Genomic DNA, 9964 nt, shown 5'->3' with positions numbered 1-9964 from the left:
CCAGAAAGGCCCGTACAGGACCTGCAACGTCCGGTCGTGCATTATCCTGCTGAAATGTAGTATTTCGCAGGGATCAAATGAAGGGTAGAGTCACGGGATGTAATACATCTGGAATGTAACGTCCACTGTTCAAAGTGCCGTCAATACGAATAAGGGGTCACCGAAACGCGTAGCCAATGGCACCCCGTACTATCACGCAGGGTGATACGCCAGTATGGCGGTGACGAATACACGCTTCCAATGTGCGCGACGTCGCCACACACGAATGCGACCATCATGATGCTGTAAACAGAACCTGGATTCATCCGAAAAAAAAACGACGTTTTGCCGTTCGTGCACCCAGGTTCGTCGTCGAGTACACCATCGCAAGCGCTCCTGCCTGTGAAGCAGCATCAAGGGTAACCGCAGCCACGGTCTCCGAGCTGGTAGTCCGTGCTGCTGCAAACGTCGTCGAACTGTTCGTGCAGTTGGTTGTTGTCTTGCAAACGTCCTCCCATCTGTTGACTCAAGGATCGAGACGTGGATGCGCGATTCGTTACAGCCGTGCGCATAAGATGCCTGTCATCTCGACTGCTAGTGATACGAGGCCGTTGGGATCCAGCACGGCGTTCCGTATTACCCTCCTTAACCCACCGATTCCATATTCTGCTAACAGTCTTTGGATCTCGACCAACGCGAGCAGCAATGTCGATATACGATAAACCGCAATCGCGATAGGCTACAATCCGACCTTTATCAAAGTCGGAAACATGATGGTACGCATTTCTCCTCCTTACACGAGGCATCACAACAACGTTTCACCAGGCAAGGCCGGTCAACCGCTGTTTGTGTAAGAGAAATCGGTTGGAAACTTTGCTAATGTCAGCACGTTGTAGGAGTCGCCGCCGGCGCCAGCCTTGTGTGAATGCTCTGAAAAGCTAATCATTTGCATATCACAGCATCTTCTTCTTGTTGGCTAAATTTCGTGTCCTTAGCACATCTTCGTGGTGTAGCAATTTTATTGGCCAGTAGTGTATATCCGTATTGGAGGCCATTCGTGATTAAGACAAGAGAAGCTAGTCACTGCCTCTTCCTCCCTGTGCCAAACTCCGGAGAGACTCTGTCACTACGTTTACATGCCACACATCTTCTGAAAGACGAAAACCGAATTTCGGAAACCGTTTCCCGCTGTCGTGGTTACATGTTAAGGTCTGAAGCCGACTTGATACCCCAGTTAAATATGGCACTTGCAAAACAGATGAAGCAGTTCCTGATTTACTTAGCACAATCGCTATTTATCTTCAGTTACACGAGATGTAAACAGCTTCAATCTAATATTTCTACACTACCGGCCATTAAAATCGCTACACCACGAAGATGGCGTCCTACAGACGCAAAATTTAACGGACAGGAAGAAGATGCTGTGATATGCAAATGATTAGCTTATCAGAGCATTCACACAAGGTTGGCGCCGGTGGCGACACCTACAACGTGCTGACATGAGGAAAGTTTCCAACCGATTTCTCATACACAAACAGCAGTTGAACGGCGTTGCCTGGTGAAACTTTCAAAAATGGCTCTGAGCACTATGCGACTTAACTTCTGAGGTCATCAGTCGCCTAGAACTTAGAACTAATTAAACCTAAGGACATCACACACATCCATGCCCGAGGCAGGATTCGAACCTGCGACTGTAGCGGTCGCTCGGTTCCAGACTGTAGCGCCTAGAACCGCACAGCCGCTCCGGCCGGCCCCGTGAAACGTTGTTGTGATGATTCGAGTAAGGAGGAGAAATGCGTACCATCACGTTTCCGACTTTGATAAATGTCGGATTGTAGCCTATCGCGATTGCGGTTTATCGAATCGCGACATTGTTGCTCGCGTCGGTTGAGATCCAGTGGCTGTTAGCAGAATATGGAATAGGTGGTTCCAGAATGAGATTTTCACTCTGCAGCGGAGTGTGCGCTGATATGAAACTTCCTGGCAGATTAAAACTGTGTGCCTGACAGAGACTCGAACTCGGGACCTTTGCCTTTCGCGGGCAAGTGCTCTACCATCTGAGCTACCGAAGCACAACTCACGCCCGGTACTCACAGCTTTACTTCTGCCAGTATCTCGTCTCCTACCTTCCAAACTTTACATAAGCTCTCCTGCGAACCTTGCAGAACTAGCACTCCTGAAAGAAAGGATATAGCTCAGATGGTAGAGCACTTGCCCGCGAAAGGCAAAGGTCCCGAGTTCGAGTCTCGGTCGGGCACACAGTTTTAATCTGCCAGGAAGTTTCATATCAGCGCACACTCCGCTGCAGAGTGAAAATCTCATTCTGGAAACATCCCCCAGGCTGTGGCTAAGCCATGTCTCCGCAATATCCTTTCTTTCAGGAGTGCTAGTTCTGCAAGGTTCGCAGGAGAGCTTCTGTAAAGTTTGGAAGGTAGGAGACGAGGTACTGGCAGAAGTAAAGCTGTGAGTACCGGGCGTGAGTCGTGCTTCGGTAGCTCAGATGGTAGAGCACTTGCCCGCGAAAGGCAGAGGTCCCGAGTTCGAGTCTCGGTCGGGCACACAGTTTTAATCTGCCAGGAAATTTCATGGAATAGGTGGGTTCAGGAGGGTAATACGGAACGCCGTGCTGGATCCCAACGGCCTCGTATCACTAGCAGTCGTGATGACAGGCATCTTATCCGCCTGGCTGTAACGGATCGTGCAGCCACGTCTCGATCTCTGAGTCAACAGATGGGGACGTTTGCAAGCCAACAACCATCTGCACGAACAGTTCGACGACGTTTGCAGCAGCACGGACTACTACCTCGGAGACCGTGGCTGCGGTTACCCTTGACGCTGCATCACAGACAGGAGTGCCTGCGGTGGTGTACTCGACGACGAACCTGGGTGCACGAACGGCAAAACGTCGTTTTTTTCGGATGAATCCAGGTTCTGTTTACAGCACACGATGGTCGCATCCGTGTTGGCGACATCGCGCACATTGGAAGCGTGTATTCGTCACCGCCTTACTGGCGTATCACCCTGCGTGATGGTATGGGGTGCCACTAGTTACACATCTCGGTCACCTCTTGTTCGCATTGACGGCCCTTTGAACATTGGACGTTACATTTCAGATATTTTACGACCCTAGGCTCTACTCTGCATTCGATCCCTGCGAAACCCCACGTTTCAGCAGGATAATGCACGACCGCACGTTGCAGGTCCTGTACGGGCCTTTCTGGATACAGAGAATGTTCGCCTGCTGCCCTGGCCAGCACATTCTCCAGATCTTGCACCAACTGAAAACGTCTGGTCAATAGTGACCGAGCAACTGGCTCGTCGCAACACGCCAGTCACTACTCTTGATGAACTGTGGTATCGTGTTGAAGCTGCACGGGCAGCTGTACCTGTACACGCCATCCAAACTCTGTTTGACTCAATGCCCAGGCGTATCAAGCCCGTTATTACGGCTAGAGGTGGTTGTTCTGGGTACTGACTTCTCAGGATCTATGAACCTAAACTGCGTGAAAATGTAATCACATGTCAGTTGTAGTATGATATATTTGTCCAATGAATTCCCGTTTATCATCTGCATTTCTTCTTTGAGTAGCAATTTTAAGGGCCAGTAGTGCACTTATCTGTTACTGTACAAGAGGCCACTCCATCCGTATTACCCGAAAAAATTTTAGAAACAAGACGAAACCTGGCATCCCAAGCATGTTTCAAAACCGGTTGCGTTTACGTGGGGGCGAAAATCGATTGCATAATTGGAAAACAGGTCACTAGATGCGGACTTGCAGAATCGATTTTAAAGTCTTTCTCTCCAGTCGTTTAGCCAGTTCCGACTCTCCGTCATCCCATGAACAAAAGCATGTCAGTTTCTTCTTTCCTGCACCATCTCCAGAAATTTTCCTTTTTTCAGTCCATTACTTCTGTGATGCCATCGATCCAAATCTTCTTTTGCTGCCTTCTCCTCGGTTCTGCTTTCGATCTTGCCCAGTGCTAAAGTCTTTTTTTTTCCATTGAATGATGTTTTCCCATGCCGTGCACGAAGTAGGTTAGTTTTTATTTCAGTGTCTTCCAAGGAGAAATCTGATTTTATTTGCTGTAATATCGATCTTTTCGTTAGCTTTGGAGTCCATGAAACTGTTGCGTCGGTGCCATTTGTTACGTTATATACACTCCTGGAAATTGAAATAAGAACACCGTGAATTCATTGTCCCAGGAAGGGGAAACTTTATTGACACATTCCTGGGGTCAGATACATCACATGATCACACTGACAGAACCACAGGCACATAGACACAGGCAACAGAGCATGCACAATGTCGGCACTAGTACAGTGTATATCCACCTTTCGCAGCAATGCAGGCTGCTATTCTCCCATGGAGACGATCGTAGAGATGCTGGATGTAGTCCTGTGGAACGGCTTGCCATGCCATTTCCACCTGGCGCCTCAGTTGGACCAGCGTTCGTGCTGGACGTGCAGACCGCGTGAGACGACGCTTCATCCAGTCCCAAACATGCTCAATGGGGGACAGATCCGGAGATCTTGCTGGCCAGGGTAGTTGACTTACACCTTCTAGAGCACGTTGGGTGGCACGGGATACATGCGGACGTGCATTGTCCTGTTGGAACAGCAAGTTCCCTTGCCGGTCTAGGAATGGTAGAACGATGGGTTCGATGACGGTTTGGATGTACCGTGCACTATTCAGTGTCCCCTCGACGATCACCAGTGGTGTACGGCCAGTGTAGGAGATCGCTCCCCACACCATGATGTCGGGTGTTGGCCCTGTGTGCCTCGGTCGTATGCAGTCCTGATTGTGGCGCTCACCTGCACGGCGCCAAACACGCATACGACCATCATTGGCACCGAGGCAGAAGCGACTCTCATCGCTGAAGACGACACGTCTCCATTCGTCCCTCCATTCACGCCTGTCGCGACACCACTGGAGGCGGGCTGCACGATGTTGGGGCGTGAGCGGAAGACGGCCTAACGGTGTGCGGGACCGTAGCCCAGCTTCATGGAGACGGTTGCGAATGGTCCTCGCCGATACCCCAGGAGCAACAGTGTCCCTAATTTGCTGGGAAGTGGCGGTGCGGTCCCCTACGGCACTGCGTAGGATCCTACGGTCTTGGCGTGCATCCGTGCGTCGCTGCGGTCCGGTCCCAGGTCGACGGGCACGTGCACCTTCCGCCGACCACTGGCGACAACATCGATGTACTGTGGAGACCTCACGCCCCACGTGTTGAGCAATTCGGCGGTACGTCCACCCGGCCTCCCGCATGCCCACTATACGCCCTCGCTCAAACTCCGTCAACTGCACATACGGTTCACGTCCACGCTGTCGCGGCATGCTACCAGTGTTAAAGACTGCGATGGAGCTCCGTATGCCACGGCAAACTGGCTGACACTGACGGCGGCGGTGCACAAATGCTGCGCAGCTAGCGCCATTCGACGGTCAACACCGCGGTTCCTGGTGTGTCCGCTGTGCCGTGCGTGTGATCATTGCTTGTACAGCCCTTTCGCAGTGTCCGGAGCAAGTATGGTGAGTCTGACACACCGGTGTCAATGTGTTCTTTTTTCCATTTCCAGGAGTGTATAAAAAAATTATATTCACATATTTTTATTTTTAATTTATCAGCATGAATTTTTCTTTTGTTAGATCATGATTCTTTCTCTCAGGGATATTGTCTTTTCTTATCACTTTTACTTACATGCATAAGTAAATATGAAACGGGTTCTTGAAGGGCCTCAGTTATTCATGTACCAACTTTAGATTTTGAACGTGGTGGCTAACATTGTAATATCTCTTTATATTCGATGAATTATTCTGATACAATTCCACCCTTGAATGACGTTTACTAATTTTCTGTCTTCATACTCGTAGAATCCATGCGCAAAGTAGTTTCGTACAATAGCTATGCCATGAGCTTCGACCATAGATACTAGTAGAGTGGTTTTGCTGTGCAGAAGCTATAGGGCTGGTGTGGCTCCAACATAAACCACCTGACTGTTGGCAAAACGTGGCGGGATTTCAAATCAGCGGTCTGCCATCCTATGTTTGTAATGTATTTTCCCCACATTTCTCAATTGACTGCCAAACGCTTCCCACAAAAATTACTTTTTTATTTTCGAAAAATTATGCCAGAACTACATTTGACCTGGATTTGTTCACAGTACCATTTATAAAATCTAACAGATACATCGAACGCCACTCTGGTGGACAGCGGGACGAAATTGCTATAAACTGTCAATTAAAGTAAAATGTCGTTAAAATTCTTTTAAACAGTAAGAGTGGGCTCGTGTCAAAACCTTAAACATTGGATTCGGCGCGTTTTGAGCTCTAGTCACTTATAAAAGAAAATGGGATATGGGAATTATGTCAACTATAGGCGCCAAAACTGTCGACTTTAGGAGCAGGTCCATTTTAGAGTATCAATTTTAGGTGCACTTCAAAGGTTCAGCTCCCACTATTTTTACAAAAGTTTGAACTATCAGTTTAAAAAAAATAATATTTTAGATGAAAGGTGTGACTTTGAAGTTTCAGAAAATAATTTGGGAGGCTAGATTTAAAAATGACAGACACTGTAAATACAAATTATAGATATACATCGTAAATAATAACTAACCTATGAAAACACTTCTCCGCGAAGTGTTTCGAGCAAAGGCGCGTATGTGCAGATGGCTTAAAGTTTTTCCGTTTCAGGGCCTGTATCCAAAGCTGCCTTCGGTTTTCATCCTTAGGGAAACTATGAGTAGGAACGAGAAACGATTATACTTACTTCTGTAACCGAATTATCACAGATACTTTCCAAAATGTAATGTAAGTCTGACTTCACAGGCATCACTTTCAACACTTTAATTTACGTGATACTCTATTTCAGGAGTAAAAAACATATAAAAGTCACGTCAGCAGATTTCAATAAACGCATCTGCACTATCATAGAAACACTTACACGAGAAATGTAATGCCATTTCCCCGACAAAACGCTGAGTACAGCCATAAGCGCAACACGAAACAACCATGTTTTGCCAACATTCACGTGACTTCAGCCCAGAGATGTTGGAGCCACGAAAATGACGTCAGGGCCAGTCTATTATATTTATGGTCGAAGGCCATGAGCGCATAATTATTCTTTGTAGTACTCTCTCTGGTGGTTGTTAGAAGAAAAAAGCTTCCGAGATTGTCTTCGTGCCGATTAGCCTGAGCTTTGTTTTGAAGAACTGTAATCTGATTATTGAGATTTATGGCAGAAGATTACTGATACGAACTGTACGATTAAAAGGGACATATATATATATATATATATATATATATATATATATATATATATATATATTGCTCCTTCATACAAAAGGTGTGTATTTGACATTTGAGAATTAATGATATTCATCGATATATTGCGCCCGCATCTCGTGGTCGTGCGGTAGCGTTCTCGCTTCCCACGCCCGGGTTCCCGGGTTCGATTCCCGGCGGGGTCAGGGATTTTCTCTGCCTCGTGATGGCTGGGTGTTGTGTGCTGTCCTTAGGTTAGTTAGGTTTAAGTAGTTCTAAGTTCTAGGGGACTGATGACCATAGCTGTTAAGTCCCATAGTGCTCAGAGCCATCGATATATTGCGTAGTTGTTAATCAGAAGGGAACTTCCGAAAGACTGGATACGAACGTGCATTTAATAATCCAAGAGCTCCCTTACTTCTTCGGAAGGTGAAACTTCATCAAAACCAAATATCCGCTTGATCTGAGGTTTCCCGACTGATTATACAACGCTCCCAAAAATTACGAGGCATTTTATTTGTACAGATTAGCAGACTGCCGCAAAGCACGAGCCTCCAGAGAAGAAGAATCATCGCCTGATTTCATTCTAACAAGTAAAATTTCTGAATCATTTTGAGTGAATGAGCTATGACTGTGTTTCATATTACGAATGACTGATTGCTCGAACGAATCGAGAGCTACATAATCACGTAGATAGGAGGAAAAATTACAACATATAGTTGCCGTAAACTGAACTGAATGTAATTTTGTTTAATTTCTATTTATTGACTGCAAAGGAAGGCCCGAGAAAATTTCGATTGTTGCCGTGGAGCGGCCAAGACAAAACTTACTGAACTAATGGAATCTGTATAATTTAAAAAAAAAGAGCGCGTAATGGCCGACCAGAGGCTGCATAGGAAGATGAGCTTCTCGCAAATTACTGAAAAAATGCTTATTAAAAATAATTAGCCACTGCGACCATGTGAGGTGACAACTATTACAAGGAAATTCATTTTGTGATAACAATAATTAGTTTAATTTAGCAGAATACAGAATAACTAACATAAAATATGTGTAGCCGCTCAATGGCTGCCTTCCGTATCGCGAAACAAAACAGTGGGTGTACCACAAAATACGTCCTTCCTCCTCGGCCGTACAATCGCGTCTCTTTACGATCCTTTTTTATTTTCACAGACATCTTTTAAATTAAAGATGTTACTCTTAAATTATCGCTGCATATCAGTTGTTTCAAGAACATTAACTGTATCTTTTATACTAATTATATTCATAAAATACGTTAACTACGGTTTACAACCGATAAAAATGTCAATACTTATGTGACGTACCGTCACAAAACTCTAGAAAATTTCATCCAACACCGAAGTGCGAAGTTGCTATCCTACAAAATTCTGCGTTTCTTATTGTTCGGGTCTCAGATCCGTACATCACAACTGAAGTCCTATCGCCTTCACTACACGGATCTTTGTTGTTAATGTTATTTCTTTACTTCTTAAGACATTGTCAAATTTGAACCGTTGGGGTAACATTAATAAATTAACATTTCACCAGATCAACTTCTTTTATTTACTAGCTACAAGTTTCACCTTCGCAAATATTGTTAACGAGTTATCTCAGCCACAAACTGGTGTGTTATCGCCACAGCTAATGTAGTAGGGACATTATCCAACACGCAAAGAGCGTGAAGTTGCACAGTAATCACCTGCTTTACTAGATCCGAGGTGACAGCACAAGGTACCTTCACTTAACAGGAATGGCAGATCTGAGATAAAGTAGCCGGCCGTTGTGGCCGAGCGGTTCTAGGCGCTTCAGTCCGGAACCGCGCTGCTGCTACGGTCGCAGGTTGGAATCCTGCCTCGGGCATGGATGTGTGTGATGTCCTTAGGTTAGTTAGATTTAAGTAGTTTGAAATATTACTGTATGTCATTGCTACCTATCAGAACCCCTCAGAGAGCATTAAAGATAAACACTAGTCCTAAATGTGCAATGTGAATAACTAAATAACTGTTTCAAATGCAGCCATTTCGACATAAAAAACAAAATGTGAAATGACCTGTTTCCAAATTACATACAAAAATAACTAGTGTGATATATAAAACAACGCTATCATGCTAAATGTAAATGTTTAATGTGTAATATAGCATTTGTGGAAGGTAGTATTGGCCAGATACAACATTCTATTTCAGTATACATATAATTCGAAAACGATGTTTTGCTGAAACCATATGTGTAAAAGCCACCATGTGTATTCTGAATGTGCCAAAAGCATTTAACATTGTTCTTATGTGAGAAACACAATATAAATGTGAAATTAATACTGTAACTAATGGAAAGAAATCGAGCAAATTAAGTGGAACATATAAAGCACGTTAATTGAATCTCCGATATATGTTAGCACTAGTTAATTTGTTATAAACAAATTTAGAAAGGTAATTGTTACCTGTAACATAATTGGTCAGAAAATGTTGTATTAACTCGTAACTAAGTTGAAAATAGGTTCACATTGTTCAGCACTGAGATTGTAAATTTTTAGCAATGTGTATCTCATATTCTGTTTAACTTCTAATTGTGATTTTACATAAAACCGTAATTTTCATTGTATGTAATTGTTAACAAAAGTGTAAATACAGGTCGCGCAGGCGCCTCTAGGGACTCGATTTTTGGCTATGGTTGCGGGAGGATGCTAAGTTCACCCAACCTGGATATGATGTGACGTCATTATGACGTAT

The sequence above is a fragment of the Schistocerca cancellata genome, chromosome 11 (assembly GCF_023864275.1).
Source record: "Schistocerca cancellata isolate TAMUIC-IGC-003103 chromosome 11, iqSchCanc2.1, whole genome shotgun sequence".
Lineage (NCBI taxonomy): Eukaryota > Metazoa > Arthropoda > Insecta > Orthoptera > Acrididae > Schistocerca > Schistocerca cancellata.
This window is presented reverse-complemented; position numbering follows the sequence as displayed.